The sequence below is a fragment of the Carettochelys insculpta genome, chromosome 8 (assembly GCF_033958435.1).
Source record: "Carettochelys insculpta isolate YL-2023 chromosome 8, ASM3395843v1, whole genome shotgun sequence".
Lineage (NCBI taxonomy): Eukaryota > Metazoa > Chordata > Testudines > Carettochelyidae > Carettochelys > Carettochelys insculpta.
In genome coordinates, this window is record NC_134144.1 from 61,576,511 (window position 1) to 61,595,732 (window position 19,222).

The window sequence follows — 19,222 nt, forward strand, 5'->3', positions numbered from 1 at the left end:
CCCTGGGGACTGGCTTCACCACCCTGGACTTCCCCAGTTGTTTAAGGGCACTGGATGAGACCTACATTCCCATCCAGGCCCCAGAACACAGCACCAGACGCTTTGTAAATTGGGTGGGTGAGGGGTTCAGTGTTGCCATTCCCTTCCCGGGGCCCCATCACACACGTTTGGCTCGCACGACCTTGCAGGGGTGCAAGCTTGGGGTCGGGTGATCAGCGGGGCAGCCTTGGCGGGAATGACCTGTTCCCCCACATGACCTGGGATATCAGAGGGCTCCCCAGAGGTCTGACAGCAGGCTGGCGGCAGCCCATTGCTTGTAGGTTGTATGCACAGCCGTGGGAATATGAGGCAAGTCCTCGGAGCGCCTGCCTGCCTGCCTGAGCAGCCCTGTGGTATGCCCCACCTGCCGCCCCCAAGCCTAGGGGGATGTGACAGTCAAGGTACTCACCGGACGGTCCTGTGAACAGGTCTGAGGAGACCCAAGAGGAGCTGGTGGCACTGGAGGTAATTAAGTCCAGGGCGATAATGAGCGTGCTATGGTTTGACTCTGGGTCTGACGGGGATCCTGGGCTGGCTCTGGTGAGCTGGTGGGCTCCTGGGAGGCACTCTCCAATGGGGGATACCACTCCCCAGTGTCCCTGCGGGTGGTGCTGGGGGCCCTATCCTTGCCAGCTCCTTATAATATGGGCAGGTGGCAAGCTCTGCCTCCGACTGCCAGCGTGCGTCCCGGGCCAGCAGGTAGCCCTGGCAGAGCTCTTTCATCTTCACCTGTACCTGCTCCAGTGCACAGGTGGGGTGGCCGTGCTCTGCCAGGGCTTCAGCCATCCATGCATAGCCTGGGGCGTTTCTGAGCTTTGTGGTGGGGTCCAGGACCACTCCCACTTCAGCCAGAGGGCCAGCAGGTCCTTCTTTTCCAGGCTGGGCAAGGATGGGGCCTGCCTCCTGCCACCCATTCCAGAGGCTGAGGGAGGGCCCAGGACAGTCTGCAGCTGCCTGGGACATTTTTTTATTTTTTTGCAGAGAGTGGCTGCCAGCGTATGTCTGCAGCCATGTGCAGCAGGCCTGTAGTCATGCCTCCAGCTTCCTGCCTGGGGCTGCCAGCCCCTTTAAACGTGGCCGGAGGCAGGGATAATAGAGTTGTGCCTCTGGGAGAAGGATGCCTCCTGGCTCTGACCAGTGGTCACCATGGAGGTCTTACTCCATTGACAGAACAGACCCTGAGCATCTACACGGCAATTTTGTCAACAGAATACTGTCACAGTTTTTATGAATGATTGGGGAGAGGCATAACACCGCCGGTTGAAGTGCTCGGTTTTGCCAACAGACTCTCGACAGAGTGCTTCATCTGTGTAGATGGTCTGCGAGTTTTGTTGACAAAAGGCTTCTTCGGTCAACAGAGTGTACCCGTATAGACCTAGCCGAAAACTAGGTCCTCCATTCCTCTGATCACCCTGACAGTCCTTCTGTGCATCTCTTCCAGTTGGAATTCATCTTTCCTAAGCAGGAGACCAAAACTGCACAAAGTCTCTCCCAGTGCCTTGTATAATGGTAATAACACCTCCCTATCTCTACAGGAAATACCAAGCCTTATGCATCCTAGAATTGCTTTAGCCTTTTTCATTCTCATAGTCATTCTTTGAGCCTTTCTTCTCTGTTGCTGCCAACAAGTGACACATCCCAACTTCAGCCAGTTGTGTAATGCTGCCAAGTGGAGGAAACATTCCTTTCTACAGATCAGAAGGAACTCTGGCCTTAATTTGGCAAAAATTTAAGTACATGTGATTAATTTTAAGCATTTGAATCCCATAAACTTCCATGCTGCCTAGTGTCTATAATTGGAACAGCAATTATTGTATCTTGCTACAACTTCATAGTGGATTCCATTTTTATTACCTTTTACATTATAATATACTTCTGAAGGGGTGACCATTATGCGTTATACTGTATAGAATTTTGACTGACAACAATTCATTCTCTCACGCTCCCAGATCAAAAGGTGTTTATGTGAAAGTAGCATCTCATTGTAAGCAACAATTCTGTACATAAAGTTTGTGACATTTGAACCTATGAAAGCAAAATGACACAGACCAGGGAATGTACAATTGCAGGGAAAGAAAGAGAAACATCACTAGCCACCATGTTGCACCACTTCACAGGTAATAAAAGAAATCATTTTAAGTGCTTTTATTTTTCTTAGCTCCTTTCCTTGTCTACACTTCTTGAAAGTCTTTTCACTTGTAAACCTTTATTCTCAAGAATGCTAGGTTGAAATGTCATCACTTCCTCTTCTCCCCCCAAAAAGCTTCAATTTCTTTCTAAATCCTTCCTTATAAAACACAAAAATAAAAGAAAAGAAATAATAAGAACCAATTTACTGTTCTGGGAAATTTTCAGTAAAGATTGTGTCTTATCTGCTTGCCTATTTTGTAGCCATCGCAATGCTGCTGCACAGTTGTACTTGATAAGCAAAGTCACTTAGCTCAAATACTTCAAACTTCTTTAAGTATAAAACTTCCTTTTTATTATTTTCTTTTAACTTTGGGTAAAGAAAGACATCCTTAATATTGAACAGAAAAAGAACACATTGATATCCACAGGTTAGTTAACTTTTCCCTCAATTTTCTCTTTAATTATAAAGAATCTCAGAAAACTGATATTCTGCCAGTCTCCCCACCTTCTGAAGAAAGTCATACTTTAAAAAAAAAAACAAAAAAAAAAAACTACACTTTACTGTACTTTCCTGTCCTGAGTGTTTGCATGGACAATGTTACATTCACATGCCTGACAAAAGAGCTCCTGATTCTTCTGATGTGTTCTTCCACATGAATAATCTCACCTGACAGAGCTCTTTTATTGATGGTTTCTGAATGAAGAAACTGAGTATGTGTGAAATATACATTCTTGGGGCCACCTAACCATTCTTAAAGTGTTGTGTGATAATTGGATCTATACTAAGTATGAGTTCATCTGTTAAAAAAAAAAAAAAAAGGAAGCTCATAAGATGTTGAGCCAAATGCTGAATGGAAGAGATGCCAAAAAGAGACAGACTGTAGTCCAGACAAAGAGAGCCTGTGATATAATACAAGGATGGTGTTAAGACCACGCCTGGTAAACAAGAGCAGTCTAAGAACGACGAATGGAACTGGTGTGACTGACAAAGTAACAAAGGGATAGGCGATTTCCCCCCACGCTTGTGTTTTGGATCCTTAAAGACAGTCATTTTGAGGAGCAAAATGGACTACTTGAATGAGCTTTATCATCATGGACATCAACATTGCTATCTCCTGGGACACCAGAGCTTCTTTGCCCTAATCCAGAGAAGTGTCTTGACCAGAGCACAGACAGGAAGTCAGATGGTATCACCATTCCACCAGCACCAGCTGAATCCTGAACACACTGTTGGATGAGACACACTCTCTCCACCTCTCCCCATCCAGGCCCCTTGTGTCCTGTTCTTTCCCTTCCTTATTTTCCCTCTTTCCTCTCTCTCTCCACTTTCCTTCTGTGTAATCAGCCACACACATTTTGCAACACTTCTTCAAGCCTGTGATGAGAGTGGCAGCTACATGTGATTCCTTAAACAGACTAATTGTGGTATAAGTCTGCCAGGTTTCAGAGTGACTGATAAGAATGTGCGGAAACAGTTTCTCCAGCTGGGAGGCTGCAAATGAGAGTCAGCTCCAGAGACAGAATTTGCATTTCTATCTTTGTTATTCGTTTCTCTTTTGCGTGAGCCTTGTTTGCCAAGAAATGAGATTGGACTCCAACAGCAGCAATAGCCAAGAGGAGCTGGAACTGCTGCTAACAGCTTCTTTTCCCCCCAAAGGGTAAGTTACCACCAACTAAGACTCTCAGACAAGGGTGGTCTTTCCTTCTTCAGACTCCCGCTCTAGTTAAAGAGAAAGGAAACAAGGGATGCTGTTAAAATGGAAGCTTTAATACTTTATAATGCTTTAATGGGTTTTTTCACTAATTTATTTCTGTATCATTAATAAAGTGGAACTGCCTCATCTCACTCCCTTGGGACCCAACCAGTGCCGAGTGAGAGAATTTGCCAGAGGATGGGACGTTAATTTTCTATCACAGGGATGTCAAACCTTTTCTCATCAGGGACCACATGGCAATTTTTTACATATTCTGGGGGGGCTGAACACAAAATAGCCCCAAACCATCACCCCTCCCCTCTCCTCCCCCCCCCACCCCACAAGAAATGGCTGTCTCAGAGTGGATTTTTCCTGATATTTGGCCTCATGCAGACAGGCCAAATGTCAGGAAAGCTTCTCACAACAGAACTGTTGGCAAAAAGATATGCAAACATGTTGAGCAATTTGTATATCTTTTGCCAACAGTTCTCAGCAAGTTAGGCATAGCCTCAGGCACCGGGGGCTTGAAACATGCTTGGTATCCAGAGCACAGAGGATTTTATTCCCCATGCAGCAGTTCTAGTGGGTGGTCACCAGTGAGCTCTGTAAGCTGAATGCTTGTGATGCCTCTCAGGAGAGAGAGTCAAATGCTAATCAGCTGATGAGCAGAGTGTTCACAGCTGAGTTTTTCCTTTCTCCTAGTAGTGCACATGCTTCATTGCACATAAAATTATTCTGCACAGGGCTGGGAAAGATTAGGAGGAACACTGATGGTCACCAAGGAGCATCCTCTAGGATCTACGTGACCTTGCACAAAATCATTCCATGCTTGAATATGCCTCATCACTAAAGCAGGCTGCGATATGTTCTTTTGTGCCTGTGAAAAGTTTTTACAGACATAAATCATTTTTTGCAAAACCTTAAACGAAAAAGCTTTTGGGGTTTTCATTTAAAAAAACAGAAGAATGTCAGGTTTTTGTTTGTGCACAAATTCTCCAAAATTGAGTTGAGAAGTGACATTTCTTCTTGATATGCTTGATTGGATGAAGAAAAGCCATTTTTCATCAAAACAGTGTTTTTAAAAAAAAGTTAAGCAACACTTCATCATTTATCCTTAAAGCCTCCTTGTTCATAACAACTTTAAAACTCAGCTGCTTTTAGTTATATCTTAGAGTAACAAGATTTCCAGTCTAATTAGATACATTTATTGTATTATTCTAAAGATATTTATTTCAAATTACTCCTGAACAATAGAAAGGCATGGAGTGGGGAAGGCAGCAGCTTGTGTCAATCAAGGAGACCTTTTCATTGTCTCCTAAAAATATGAGTATTAGGCTCCATTATTGTACAGGCTACTAGGCCAGACAGCCATGGAGATAGTTTATTGCTGAGCCCTAACTAGGTCTAAAGCTTTGAGCATACTCTAATTATAGTAATTCCATGAATACAATTGAAGTAAATTGAAGCAAGGTTATATGTTCAAGGACATGAAGAACAGAGGGGTGGCTTCTCAAACCAAGATGAAACAACAGCACTTAGCATTTTGAAACACACACACACACACACACACACACACACACAGGATAAAAAATAAAAAAATTAGTGGTGGGAAGGAGAAAAATAATTAGATTACATCGAACATGTAACTGTATGCCTCTATATATGCAATTGAAAATGGAGCTTTCTAGATACTTGTTTGCAGTGACGGATGCAGAAACTGTCAAAGAAATTGTTTTCTCCAATCCCCAGACACTTGTAAAATCCTAAGGATTCTCAGGTCGTTACAGACCCCTGTGATGTGCTATATGATCAGCAGTACTCTGAGAAAGTTCCTTAAATGTTTTAGTGTCCAGATAGCAAAGGAAGGGAACAAAGAACTACACTTCTGTATTTTGAGGATGAGCTGAGATTTTCCTCCAATCAGCAAAAGTTAGGAGATGTCCAAGTTTTATTACAAATCCATGCCTGATGAACCTCTTTAAGTCAGCTGCAACCAGGCCAACAACTCATCATCAAGTCTTACTGAACTTGGAGGTAGGCTCATAATCAAAAGCAACCCAATAACTGCAACTGACCCCCAAGTGTTAAAAACAGACAAGAGTAGAACTGTAGGAGTGTTCTTTGGTTCCCATCTGAAGCAATTTGCTTGCATAACCCAGAGGTCCGTGTCAGATGGTGGCTAGCACACTCATTCCCCAGAGGAAAGTGGTTCTCTTTAAAGCAGACAAACTTAGTTGCTGGTCTACTGAATAAATGGGACTGGAGGGAGCTATATGGCTGCCTTTTGAACAGCCAAGATGACAGTGGCTCATAACAGGCCTGCCAAAGGCATCAAGCCTGAGACTTTCTGAGAATAGCTGAAGGCAAGGAAGAGAGTCCAAGCCACTTGAAAAATCACTGGAAGTTTAAAACTTATCAATTTGGATCAAGGTTCACTTCTGCCTCTGAAGCAAATTGAAAAATAAAGAGATTCATGGAACTGCAAACTTGTGAAAACTGTCCCTGCCAGAAACGTTCCCTAAAACTCCTACAAATCCAGACCACCCCGAGCCTTAAACAAATCTATCGATACTTCAGGTGATCTATTCTTCTTATTTCTCTGCACCATCTCCAAGCTCACACACATTCAACTTCACTCCACCTGTAAAAATTTTTCAAGTAACATTTTTTTCCCCACTCCAGCTCTGGTCATTCTACCTGTTGCAGCAACACTGATTCACTTACAAACCCTTCAGTTCTTAAGGCAGTACATTCTAGCATGTCAAGAAGGGACAAAATCTTTTAGTTTTAAGTCTTAAGTCATACTTCTTTGTCTATTGACTGCTTTCTGTGGTTGTTTTTTGTAACCTAACCATTGTCTACTCTGTTTTTTCTATGAGGTCTTCAATCCTAAATCTCACAGCTAAACCAGCCTAGTATCCTCTGCAGACCATCATCCTGATATCACATCAGGATGCATTACATAGGAACAATATCCACAAAAATTATAAAGTCAAGGTATGTTTTAGGCCTAAACCACAGTCCAAAGCCTCAGAGAATTTTTCTCATTAGACCTCACAATCTCCTGCCCACAAAGTCACTTGTTTCTTCCTAACACGAATTTCACCAAAACCCAACTTTCTATCTTCAGACTCCCAGTGAAGCAAATCTGAGCTATTTCTGTATGACCCATATCTTGATTCACTCCATGAATGAGCAACCAAACTCCAACTCACCCAATTAAATTGGAATGGAACTGAAAGTAGCAAGGTTTTTAATTCCAGAATGTTACCATTCCCTGCAGCAACTACTGTGTACAACACAGAGGTTCATGCTGCTAATTCTTTAATTTGAAAGAGTCTCCTTGAATGGATAAACCCAAACATGCTTAGGGGCAGGTGGCTCTGCTGCCATAGATGTCATTATGAAATGGATATTATGCTAGCTTTAGCAATAACCCAATGGGAAATGAATTATGGGTGACAAAGGTTATTGTGGGTATGTTTTAAGGTGAAAATTGCACATAAACCTGGTGAAGACACTATGCAAATTTAGATCAATTTGCATATCTTAAATTAAGACATTCAAACCTATTTAGAACACAGACTCAAAATTCATCAATATTTCTTCTTTTTGTTTTCATACAGTGCCACATACACATAATATGCTATAAACTATTGATGTAACAGGACACAGTGACACTGCCTATTATTGCTAGAGAAACCATATCTTTCAGGACAGTTGCTTAGAATCATGTATTGCAACAAACCAAATACGCTAGGCAATGGCAATTTTTTTTAGCTTTTTTATTTTTTTTTTCATTTGCTAATGTCATGTTATCAAGAAGCCTTTTCTGGTTGCTTACTTCCGAGTAGCTCATCCTAAGAATATGACATTTCAATAATACCATTTTCCCTTGAATTACTACATCAGTGTGCAACAGGAAAGTGACATACGGCACTTTGTAAGCTTATTAAATCATAGTGCTATCATTACAGCTGTCACAGAAATGCAAACTCTCACAACTTGATTTTTCTGTTTTCTTATGCACCCTTGACTTCTCCCCCTGCTTCTTTCTCCAGTCTGTCTCCTCTTTAAAGCCTATATCACTGTGAAAAAAAATCAAAGAACCCTATAAATCCATCTCAAATGGAGTTCTGCACCCTGGGTGAAAGCCTGATCCCATTGTAGCTAATGGAAAAACTCCCAGTGACCTCAAGAGGTCCAGAATTACACATACATGCACACCTCCCAGGTAAAAAGTGCACTGCAAGGTTTCAGAATCTCATCTCAGGTCACATTGGTTTAAAACTGGAGTGACTTCATTCAAGTGCATGAGAATCCAGCCCAACTGTGGTAGAAAAATAATCACACACACAGTTCAGTATCGTAAGCATTGTATCACTGAGGGATACTGACAGGCAGCAAAGAATACAGGATACTAAGTTGGGGAGAGAGCTCAGGGTCATGAATCCTGTATTCTAGGGGACCTAGAAAGCCGGAAACACAGACTAGGCTTAAAATGAATATCACTTGTTATAGACAGACTATAGTCGTCACTTTCACAGATTAAGGTAAAATATGTGACTAAAAAGGTATTTGTCTAACCTGCTTTTAAACTTGAGTGATGGTTATTTCATAATCTCCCATGGTAACTTATTCCAGCACTTTTATTTGACATACAATTTGAAAGTTTTTCTAATATAACCTGAATCTCTCTGATTGCATGGTAAACCAAGTAATTCTTGTCATACCTTCAGTGGACAATTGTGAATAGTTCAAACTTTTTATAACAGTCCTTAACATATGTCTGAGGTCTTCTCAGCTCCCCCTCCCTGACCCCAGTCTACTTTTCTGAAGACTAAACACATGCATGTTGTTTTTAAAACTTTTCCCTGTAGTTCAGGTTTTCTGAACTTTTATCAGCTTTGTTGACATTCTCTGGACTCTCACCAGTTTGTCCAATATTTCTTAGAGTGAGGAAATAGACAATACTTCAGCTGAGGCCTCAGTTCAGGTTCAGAGTAGAATGGAACTATTACCTTCCATATCTTATATACAATATCCCATTTCATATACTCCAAAATGACATTTGCCTTTTATGAAAAAAAAACACATTACATTGTTTCAGTTTTCGATCCACTATGACCCCCAGAACCATTTCTTCAGTACTGCTGCCTAGCCTGTTTGTGCCCATTTTGTAGTGGTGTATTTGATTTTTCCTTCCTGCATATGGAACTTTGCACTTGTCCTTTTTAAAATTGCATTTTGTTGATTTCAGAACAAAATTCTCCAATTTATCAATGCCATTTTGAATTCTAATCCTTTCCTCTGAAGTGCTTGCAACCCCTCCCAGTGTGGTGTTAATTAGAAAATCTTAGAGGCTTACTCTCTCCTCCATTATCTAAGGCATTAATGAAAGTATTGAACTGTACCCAAGACATCTGCAGGACTCTGCTAGATATATCCTCCCTATCTGTCAGCCAACCGTTGTCAACTAATCTGAGTATGAACAAGTGGTCCTGTTGCACCTAAATGACTAATAAATTTAGTTAATTATGTAATGGAGCTGTCATGGATAAGACCCAGTTCCTTACCCATTTACCCAGTTTGCTTACCGAAGCATCTGAGGAATAGCTACTCACAGCTCTCCTTAGCCGTGTCTACACGTGCACGCTACTTCGAAGTAGTGGCACTAACTTCGAAATAGCGCCCGTCATGGCTACACGTGTTGGGCGCTATTTCGATGTTAACATTGACATTAGGTGGCGAGACGTCGAAGTCGCTAACCCCATGAGGGGATGGGAATAGCGCCCTACTTCGATGTGCAACGTTGAAGTAGGGAATGTGTAGTCGTTGCGCGTCCCGCAACATCGAAATTGCAGGGTCCTCCATGGCAGCCATCAGCTGAGGGGTTGAGAGACGCTCTCTCTCCAGCCCCTATGGGGATCTATGGTCACCGTGTGCAGCAGCCCTTAGCCCAGGGCTTCTGGCTGCTGCTGCTGCAGATGGGGGTCTGTGCTGCATGCACAGGGTCTGCAACCAGTTGTCGGCTCTGTGGATCTTGTGTTGTTTAGTGCAAGTGTGTCTGGGAGGCGCCCTTTGAGGGAGCGGCTTGCTGTTGAGTCCGCCCTGTGACCCTGTCTGCAGCTGTGCCTGGCACCCTTATTTCGATGTGTGCTACTTTGGCGTGTAGACGTTCCCTCGCTGCGCTTATTTCGATGTTGTGCTGCGCAACGTCGATGTTCAACATCGACGTTGCCAGCCCTGGAGGACATGTAGACGTTATTCATCGAAATAGCCTATTTCAATGTCTCCACGTCGAAATAGGCTACTTCGATGTAGGCTTCACGTGTAGACGTAGCCCTTGGCTGCATTTCACCATTCCCAGCCAATGGGATCTGCAAGAACTGGCATAGGCCAGGCCACAGGTTCTGACAACTCCTGTTGGCTGCGAATGGCAAGCCATGGCCACTGGGAACTTCAGGGCTCCATACCTGCAGATGCTCAGTTAAACACACCATTTGATGGCCTGCCAGGGACTAATTCCAATGAACCACATGTCGACATGCCAGAGGTTTCCCACTTCTGTATTAGAGACACTAAGAATTAAATCACCATGGAATGTAAGTTGCTATCTCATACCAGGTTAGAGTTGCGACAGTCAATGTGGGACTGAATAGCAAAGATTACCGTCACAGGGGGAACAGGTAGTGAAGATCACAGTCAGCCGCCTTTCCAAGTCTGATCTTTACATAAACAGTTGACTTTAATCTTCAGACATACCAGCCTATTGTATTTCAAGAACTAAACTTACTTAAGCAAGGGGGGGCGGGAAGTAAATACTCATTCAATCACTGGGACACAATTGCAAAATTCTGGGTGAAAGACTTAAATCTGCTGTTGTCCTAAACCCTTTTCAGCTCTAGACTCTTTTGAGCCAAGAGGATTATATTCAGTAATTTTTAAAAGGTCAAAGAACCATTTCTCAACTGCTGTTGAATTACCTTCCTTGATTTTTTGAATGAGGCATGGAAAAGAGCAACTGAAAAGCTTTAAGATCCCTTTTAACATATTTTTTATGCAAAGCGATTAACGGAAGACAAGTTAGCTAATCTTCAGCAGAGCTCACGCAAAGAAAGAGCAACAGATGATCAAAGCAGAGATCAGTCTTTTACAGCTGGCATCAATCTTTAAAACAATGATGGATCCATGCTTTGATTTTCCATAAATCACATGAATGCTCTCTATTGGACCCAGAGTTCATAATGCAAGGTTTTGATAGATTTGACAGTACTGAGAAAATTAGCATCTGGCAGAGTTAATTTTAAAATATATTTTTTAAATGGGAGGTAGCATTTTAGGGACCTTTCTTGGAAATATCACCTAGTCAAAATGCCACCAAATCACAGAAACAAGAGATAGGAAGGATCATCCACTTCAATCCCAGTCAGTGCAGGATTGCTCCCTGCAGTACACTTTGTATTGCTTTCCCTTCTCCATTATGATTTTTAACGTGTACCCTGTTAAAATTTACTGGAGTCATTTTCACCATCTGAACATTGATTTTAATCTAGGAAAATAGGAAGGACGTTCTTGTAGATTGGGAACTAGGCTGGAAGGGACTCAGCACATGTGGATTCAGGAGGTTTAAGTCCATCCTCTTGTGTGATCTTGTGCAGAACACTGCGATTGACATATTCCTGGTTAACTAGGTGATTTAGTCACATAATATCAGTGATAGCTCTTGGCCAATTCCTCAACTTTGCTGTGCCTCAGGTTCCCCACTTATCAAATGGAATAGTAGTATACCTTGTCTGCAGCTCCTTCCTGGCTTGACTATTACGATAGTAAACTCCTTAGTCCAAGGATACTTACTATATGCTGTAATATTGTCCTGGGCACTATAATAATTACTATAGATTCCACTGTCCAAACCTGGCATTCTGTGGTCTGCTAGGCCCATGGATTTTACAGAACCAGAGAGTCCTGGGCCATGAGGATGTTAGCAGGGGACCCTGGGAGGGCTCTTTTGCTGGGAATAGCACCAACCGGGCCAGGGCTGCACTGTCAAGCCAGCTGTGGATGGAACCAGCCTTTGCAAGGCCAGCAGCAGGGGCCATGGCCAGCAGCCCAGCCACATCTGGGATTGGGCTGAAGGTAAACAGGCATCAGGGACTCAAGGTGGGGTGGCAGAAGCAGGGGATCACTGGGGCACAGAGCTACCAGCAGGTAGGGGCAGCAGGCTGGGGGGATTCCTCTTCATCTGGCCAATTCCCTCTTTCGGAACTGGGCATATCCTAAGAGGGCCAGATGAGAGCGAGGTGCAACTGGCAGCAGTTTTGCGGTGGTAGCTTGGCACTGTTCAGATATACAACAAGAACACAGTCCCTGTGCAAAAGAACTTACACTGTACATTTAAGAGGAGGAAGCAGCGGTCTTAGTGAAGACTGTACTGTGAACCAGGGGGGAAAAAAAGCGGTGGCAAACCAGGTCCCAAGTTTCCCTCGCCTGTCCCGCAAGTTTCCACAACACAATTCAGCCAGTTGACTATGGCATCTCCGACAGAAAAAGAATCTCAGACAACTCCAAGAGCAGACGTCATTTCTGAAGTTAGAAGGCTTTTAACATGAAAAGGGGCCGGGAGGAATAGCAAGAGCTTCAGAAACATTCGCTGAGCGTTACACACATTTCAATGAAGCAAATATGAATTAATCTATTCCACTCTGACTCACATTTCATTGGTAAGAAATAACATTTTTCACAACAAATAAGTGTGCTTTCAATTTCATACATGAATTCATGATGCATTCTTGCCCAAGAGGAATATACCATATAACTGTAGTGATGATTTCAGTCAGGATATTTTTAGTTTATTTTACAAAAAAAAAAAAAAATACCTGACACAGATGACTCCCTCCAAAAGCATTCCTCATATTATTGTGTAAATTTGAAAATTACAAACTGCACCTCAGGGTGTTAGGCAGCCTACTCCCTTATCTGTGCTGAAAAACCTACTTTGAAAGAGTCCACAAATATATCTCTCAGCCATTTAATGCTGTGGTCCCTAAACAATAGTGATTGATTTTGTTTGGTCTGGCAAACACAAATTATCCCATAATCATTTTAGCCTGCCAGCCATGCTTACATTGACTTGTTTGCGTCAAGGAGAAAATGCAGTGATTGTAATGAAAAATTGAAAGGGCTAGAGGCAAATAAAAGATTTTGCTCTGTGCTGAGAAAAATGCGTCTAATTGTCAACACAGAATAGGTATGGAGTGCTGCAAAGGCAAAATGAATTTAAAAATAAAAGGCACTTTTCTTTCCTTTGAAATTTGCCCTCCAACTATCTATGACGTGATTTTAGATTCATTTTTCTACTCTATGTCGATGACAAAAGAACACCAAATAGAGAATGTAACACATATTTGTCACTTGTTTTAAAATGCTGTAACTTTAGTATAAAATAGAGATGGGACAAAACTGGAGACGGGAATATAAACCCTTTTTAAGTTTTGGATGAGATTTAAGCTGAACTACTGGCTATTAATGGGTTAGTTCCACAACTACAAGGGTAAGTTTCCATATAATCATACAACTGGAACCTGCTCTTAAAAGTATCTAATGATGGAGATTTCACAACTTCCCTTGGCAATTTATTCCAGCAGTTAGCCGCCTTGATAGTTAGGACAATTTTGCTAACGTCCAACCTAAACCTCATTTCCTACAATTCAAGTCCATTACTTCTTTCTTACCAGAGGTTAAGGGTATAGCCATGCCAGTCCATAGGGTTTGGGGCAGTTCCCTCACACCCTGCCTTTTCAGGGGCTTATGCTTCCTGGGTACACAAGGCCTGGGCACTGTGGAGGTTAGCAGCTGCATCACTTTCTCTGCTTCTCCTCAGGGAGATAGGTGACATAGGGGTAGTAGCAGCACCACAATCTCTGTTCCACTCTGCCCCAAATTGCTGGCTCCCAGCATCACTCAAGAGAGAAGAGGTGAGGGGCAAGGTCTTGGGGAAGAGGTGGGACTGTGAGGGTTTATGACAGGGGGGCAGGTTTTCCAGGCCCTGGACCTCCCTAGGGATGGTTCTGGTTAAGGAGAATAGTTTTTTCTCCATCCTCCTTTAACAACCTGTTATTTACTTGAAAGCCATTATATCTTCACTCAGTCTTCTCTTTTACAGACTAAATAAACCCAGTTCTTTCAATCTTCCCTCATAGGTCATCTATTCTAGATCTTTTGTGATAGCCATTTGAAAGTGACATCTCTCTCATGAGAAAAGCTAACATGGGGTTGTCAAACTCAGGCCTTTGATGGATTTTTCATTGGATTTATTGCCTTGCTCTGTTCATGACTTCCTGGCCACATATCTAGGACATAAGCCAACTAGAACTTAATTCTTCTGTCTCACTGGTTACACAGTTCTTATTCGTACCTCAGTACTGTGGTGCTAGTGATTATGTAGTGGGTACTAACGGTTTGATTTGTCCTCATATTGCATAGTGCCTGTTCATCAGAAAAAAATAAATAAATCACAAATCAGAGTTGAAAACACCTCCAGAGGTCATTCAATCCAAACTCCCTGCTTAAAGCAGGACTGGAGCCCAAATATCTGATGAACATTAGCTGTGCAACCTCTATGGGCATAAGGAAGGGTAAGAAACTTGTGTTGGTTCTTGGTAGATGGGAAGAAGAGAATAACTCTGGTCAATCATCAGGGACCTAGAGTAAAGAAAAAATTCCTGTAACACCCTATGGAAACTCGCAGTCACCCACTCACTTGCTCTGTCTCATACCATCCGCTCTACCATCTGAAGGCAATGAACTATTAGGGGGAGATTCCAGGAGATAATGTGCCAGATGGTAGGGGGAGGAAAGAAGAGGACAAGAATGAATGACTGGAAATTGCTGCTGTTATTTGGCAAAGGGGAGCATTGGCAGTATGAAAGACTGATGTTTGTAAGTTGGGGGGGAAGACTGGAAGAAAAATTGGAAGGAATCATTTAGAAGAGAGCAAAGAAGAAGCTGAGGGCTGATGAGGAGCCTGGAAATATGGAAAGGTGAGAGGAGAGATGAGATGAAGATGAGGAGAAGAAGAAAGAAATCTCAAAAAAGATCAATGAAAAAGGAAGGAAAGAAAGGGGTTAGAGAAAAGGGGAGTAATCTCCACTGCTACACCTCATACAAAAGTCAGATTGAGGAGAAACAGTGATAGGTTACCAACATATGCAGAGGAAACAAAATGGAGTGTGGGGAAATGGAGAAAGTCCAGCAAAGGAAAACTAAATAAAAGGGACACATGGTTAATTTAAGAGCGAGACTAGTGTCAAATGTTACTTTAAATTAATTAATTGAGATAGAGTGGTTGCAAGGAAGAGGGGAACTGGTACGGTTTGAAGCTTGTCTGGGACAGGAAAATGGCTTATCTTGGCCTCGACAATCATATCAGCTAAATGTCACCAGAGAGAGTGGGGGGCGTGGAAAAACACACCAGACAACACCCACAGCCAAGGTTTGAGCTCATTTCCAGACCTATGGCAAACACCCTGAAGAAGGTGAGCTGGACATGGATTTGGACTTCACATCATTGATCCATCAGCGTACAGCCTTGATAGAGTCTGAAGTCCTACAGAAATGTCAGCTTATTAAAGAGCTAAGCATCCATGCCATTTCCCAAAAATACTAGAGGAAATATACCTCCATCAAATTTCAGTCACGAAAAACTTGTTTTAAATGCTTCCTTGCAGTGCAAAGCCACACATATGCAAGGACAAAGGACAGGAGTGGTCAATTTTCTGTCAAGGTCCAAATTTTTTGGATAAGATCTAATCGAAGTGCCACAGAAAATTTAAAAGTCAATAACAAGTAAATAAAAAGATCTGGGGACTCATTCAGATGTCCAGCAGTCTCCCTGTTGACTAGCCAACATGTGAAATCTCTGGCAGCAGCTAATCACCTAAGTAGGAAGAAAACAATATACAGTATCTATCTTTAATCTTGATACAAGACACTTTATGGAAGTCAACAGGGCACAAGCTTCACAGGGATTTGGGGAAGCTTTACAGTCAAAAGAGACTCAGTCCTTACTTAAACATTTTGCTTTAATTTGGTCATAACATTTCAAAAATACAGGTTCATTTATTTCACCCATATTTCTTTGCATTCGACACCACTACTACCAGTGTCCCTTCTTGCCCTACAAAAGCTTGATCATGCACATATTTTAGTCCTGGGCAAAGTTCATGCTAGGACAATTAGATGTGCTAACATAATAGAAATAGAATCAGTGTGATAACAAATCACAATGAGAATGGTAAGAGAAAGGCAAGATGTTGTCATTTGCAATCATCAGCTGAAAGAGAAGCAAATAAGTCAGAGATATATTGCTGCAAAGGTTAGAGGGTATAGAAGGGAAGTGCTCCGTCATGCTACCAGTTAACAGACAGTGGGGGAGGGGGTGAGAAGAATTGTACAATTCTAGTGGAAGGAAGGGAATGGAGATGGAATTAGAAACTAATTCTGATAAAAATCAACTGAGGGTTGTTAAACCAAGAGGATCTGGCTCTCTTCTTATACTGGTGTTAAGATATTGACTGCAGGGGACTTCAAGACTTACGTGAATGTAAGTGATCAGAGAATCAGACTTAATCAAAGCAGCTGTGAACTAGAACCTGGAATGAATGGGAAGCAAGGGAAGCCACCAACAGAAAGGCACAGGAAATAAATGGCTATCCATTTTGGTTGCTCCACTAAAAGGAGCCAGATTACAGATTTCCCACTGCTCTCAAAATCCCCCTCCACTACCATGACATAACCAGGTGTTCTGACGGTGGGTGGCCGCCGAGCATTTCATTTAAGTTTATTGGAAAGAAAATAGAAACAAAGTAAAGCAAGCTTCTGGTTAATAGGAGTAGTCTCCAAGTACCTCAATTACTTTTGAGTAGCTCAGCATATGTCTAAAAAGCATGCTGAAGCCAAGAAGTCAGAACCCTGGAGTATAACAACTAAATTATTCATAATTTGCTCAGGAAGATTCTGAATATAGTACTTCTCAGCAAGTACCTTTTCTGAAGATGACAAAGGTTATTTATGTTTCATCCTGCATGCTGCAGAAGAAGTTAGTGTCCTGCTGAGGCAAAATTAAATGAATGGACATTGAATTTGCATGACATTATGCAAGCTCTTAAAAGACTGTCTACTGCACTGTCATATTTGTCCTTTGATGATTAAACGAATGTCTCTTTAATGTTTCAGTAATGCTCCTTGAGCCACTGTTATAAAGGATAAAGGTTCATAATAGCCTATAGGGTTTGTACCTAGAGAACTGTACAGATGTACCAGTGGAAAAAACATAGAAAAAGTAAAGGTGATTTTATAGCGCAAGCTTTTCTGCAGAAATTCTCTCTTAAAGCATGGACCCTACACTATTTGCTAACCCACAGTAAATGCAGCAGTAGGCAAGTCACCATTTATCTTGTGATCTATGCTAGAGGAATGTCCCTTTAACACAAGCCAAAGAGAACAAAATACAAGACAGAAGAAGTAACGAACTACCTAGCAGAGTGGACCATTATGAAGCTCTGGGAGTTACTGCCTCTACTCTCATGTTGATCTGTGGTAGGTAAGCCTACCAGGAATAAAACAAAAATAGCTTTTCTACAAACCCAACAATACTGGAAAAAGTATTTTCAGACCTACCCATTTAATATACTCATTAAAACAGTAAGTAACTTTGTTGCTGAGCATGGGAATCTGATTATTCACAAATAACTGAAGGCTTTTCACACTGTCTAGATTCAGCTGCCATATTCTATTTAGACTTCAAAAATGATGATGGAGGAAATACCCAGTTTTGCTTGTAACAGTGCACCAATTCCAGCTATGTTAGCTGCCTTCTGATTTATGTCAGGATACTGGCTTGACAAAAAAAACTGATTAGTGTGGCACCTGGAAAGATACAATCCCAGTTTTAAAAGCAATTGGTATGCCTTACAGCAATTTTAATTGATCTAAGCTAAAGTTTTAGACAGTATTGCAGTGCTAATGTAACCCATGCCTGCTTGGTATGGCACCCTGCCTCCCTCCAATGGCCCATAGCCAAGGCTGTAAGAGATTCTTCCATGGACTAAAAGCCATCTGACTTTTAGTTCCTGCAATAGCAGATAATAAACTTAGCTTCAAAAGTCCAGGTTTGGTCCCCCACCTACCTCCTTGACCACAGTCTGCATTAGACTAACACAGGAATATTTATTGATTGTGAACGTTATTTATAGCACACACTGCTAAATCCAGCATTATTCGGAGCTTCCTAATAAAGTCAGTAATAAATTGCAATGAAAACTAGAGGTGCGTTCAAGCCCCAAATTTCAGACCCACAGATGGAATTGAACACATGGGAGGTAGGGCTACTTGGACTTAAGAGACTTCATTTGCTGAAAAATAATCATAGGCGATCACATCCCAAGTTGGCTGTAGGTTCAAATTGTGAATGACCCACTTGGGGCAGTTCAGTCTGGGGTTTGTATCCCTCACTAATCAAATCCACCATGCACTGAAAATCCAAAGAGAAATCACTGGGAGCAGAGAAAGTAGAAGATGAAAGTGTCCGGGGTTGGTTTCACATAGAAAGAAGCAGAAACAAATTTTGAAATATGGTGAAAAGTAATTATAAAAAATGAAAAATTGTAGGGCTATGGGTCAAAAGATGCAACATGAAGGTAGAACCCCTTCCTGACTTAAGAAAATGTATACACTCACAGAACTGCAGGGACTTCAAAGAGGTCCCACCACGAATAGGGCACCAGAGACAAAAGACATCATGAACATAGTCAGGGGCCATATTATTAAGTGTTTTAAAGACCTAAGGGACCATGCAGGTGGAAATAGTATGATATTTGTTCAAATGCTGCATTCTGCAAGGAAGCACCACTGAACCATTTTGGGGCGGGGCAGGGCAGGGACAGGACGAGGGCTGCTTAGGAGGGAATTCAAAATGAGCCACATCCAGGAGGTATCCTGTTACAGCAGAGAGTGACGTAGCACAACTAAAGGTGCAGTCTTTGCAAACAGGGCCATGGCGAACTCATGGGAGCCTTCCAGAGCAAGACTGAGAGAAAATACCAGTCCTCTCAACCTGGCTGACAACTTTCCTCTAATCCCCTCAGTAAGGCCTAATTCAAAACCATATGGTAATCAATCGAGTCTTTGGATCCTATCCTCATGGAGGGCACAGAAGAAAGATTCCTCACATTGAGCCCCATTGCTCTCTTCACCGTACTGAGAAACAACTAGGACCAGCACTTTAAGCAAGCAAGGAAGGAAACATTCCACCAACGCTGAAAATGACTTAAGCAGGGGTCACAGGCAAAGTGTAGAAA

The 19,222-nt window shown here is 42.2% G+C and overlaps 1 long non-coding RNA gene across 2 annotated transcripts in view; it reads left to right on the top strand.

Annotated features, from left to right (window-relative positions):
• The first annotated feature begins 3,657 nt into the window (after nucleotides 1-3,657).
• Nucleotides 3,658-19,222, top strand: part of LOC142017137 (uncharacterized) — a 42,056-nt gene continuing 26,491 nt past the window's right edge. For both annotated transcript variants that reach the window (XR_012646460.1, XR_012646461.1), the window contains exon 1: nucleotides 3,658-3,827. This is a non-coding gene — a long non-coding RNA (uncharacterized LOC142017137). The remainder of the gene's footprint in view (nucleotides 3,828-19,222) is intronic.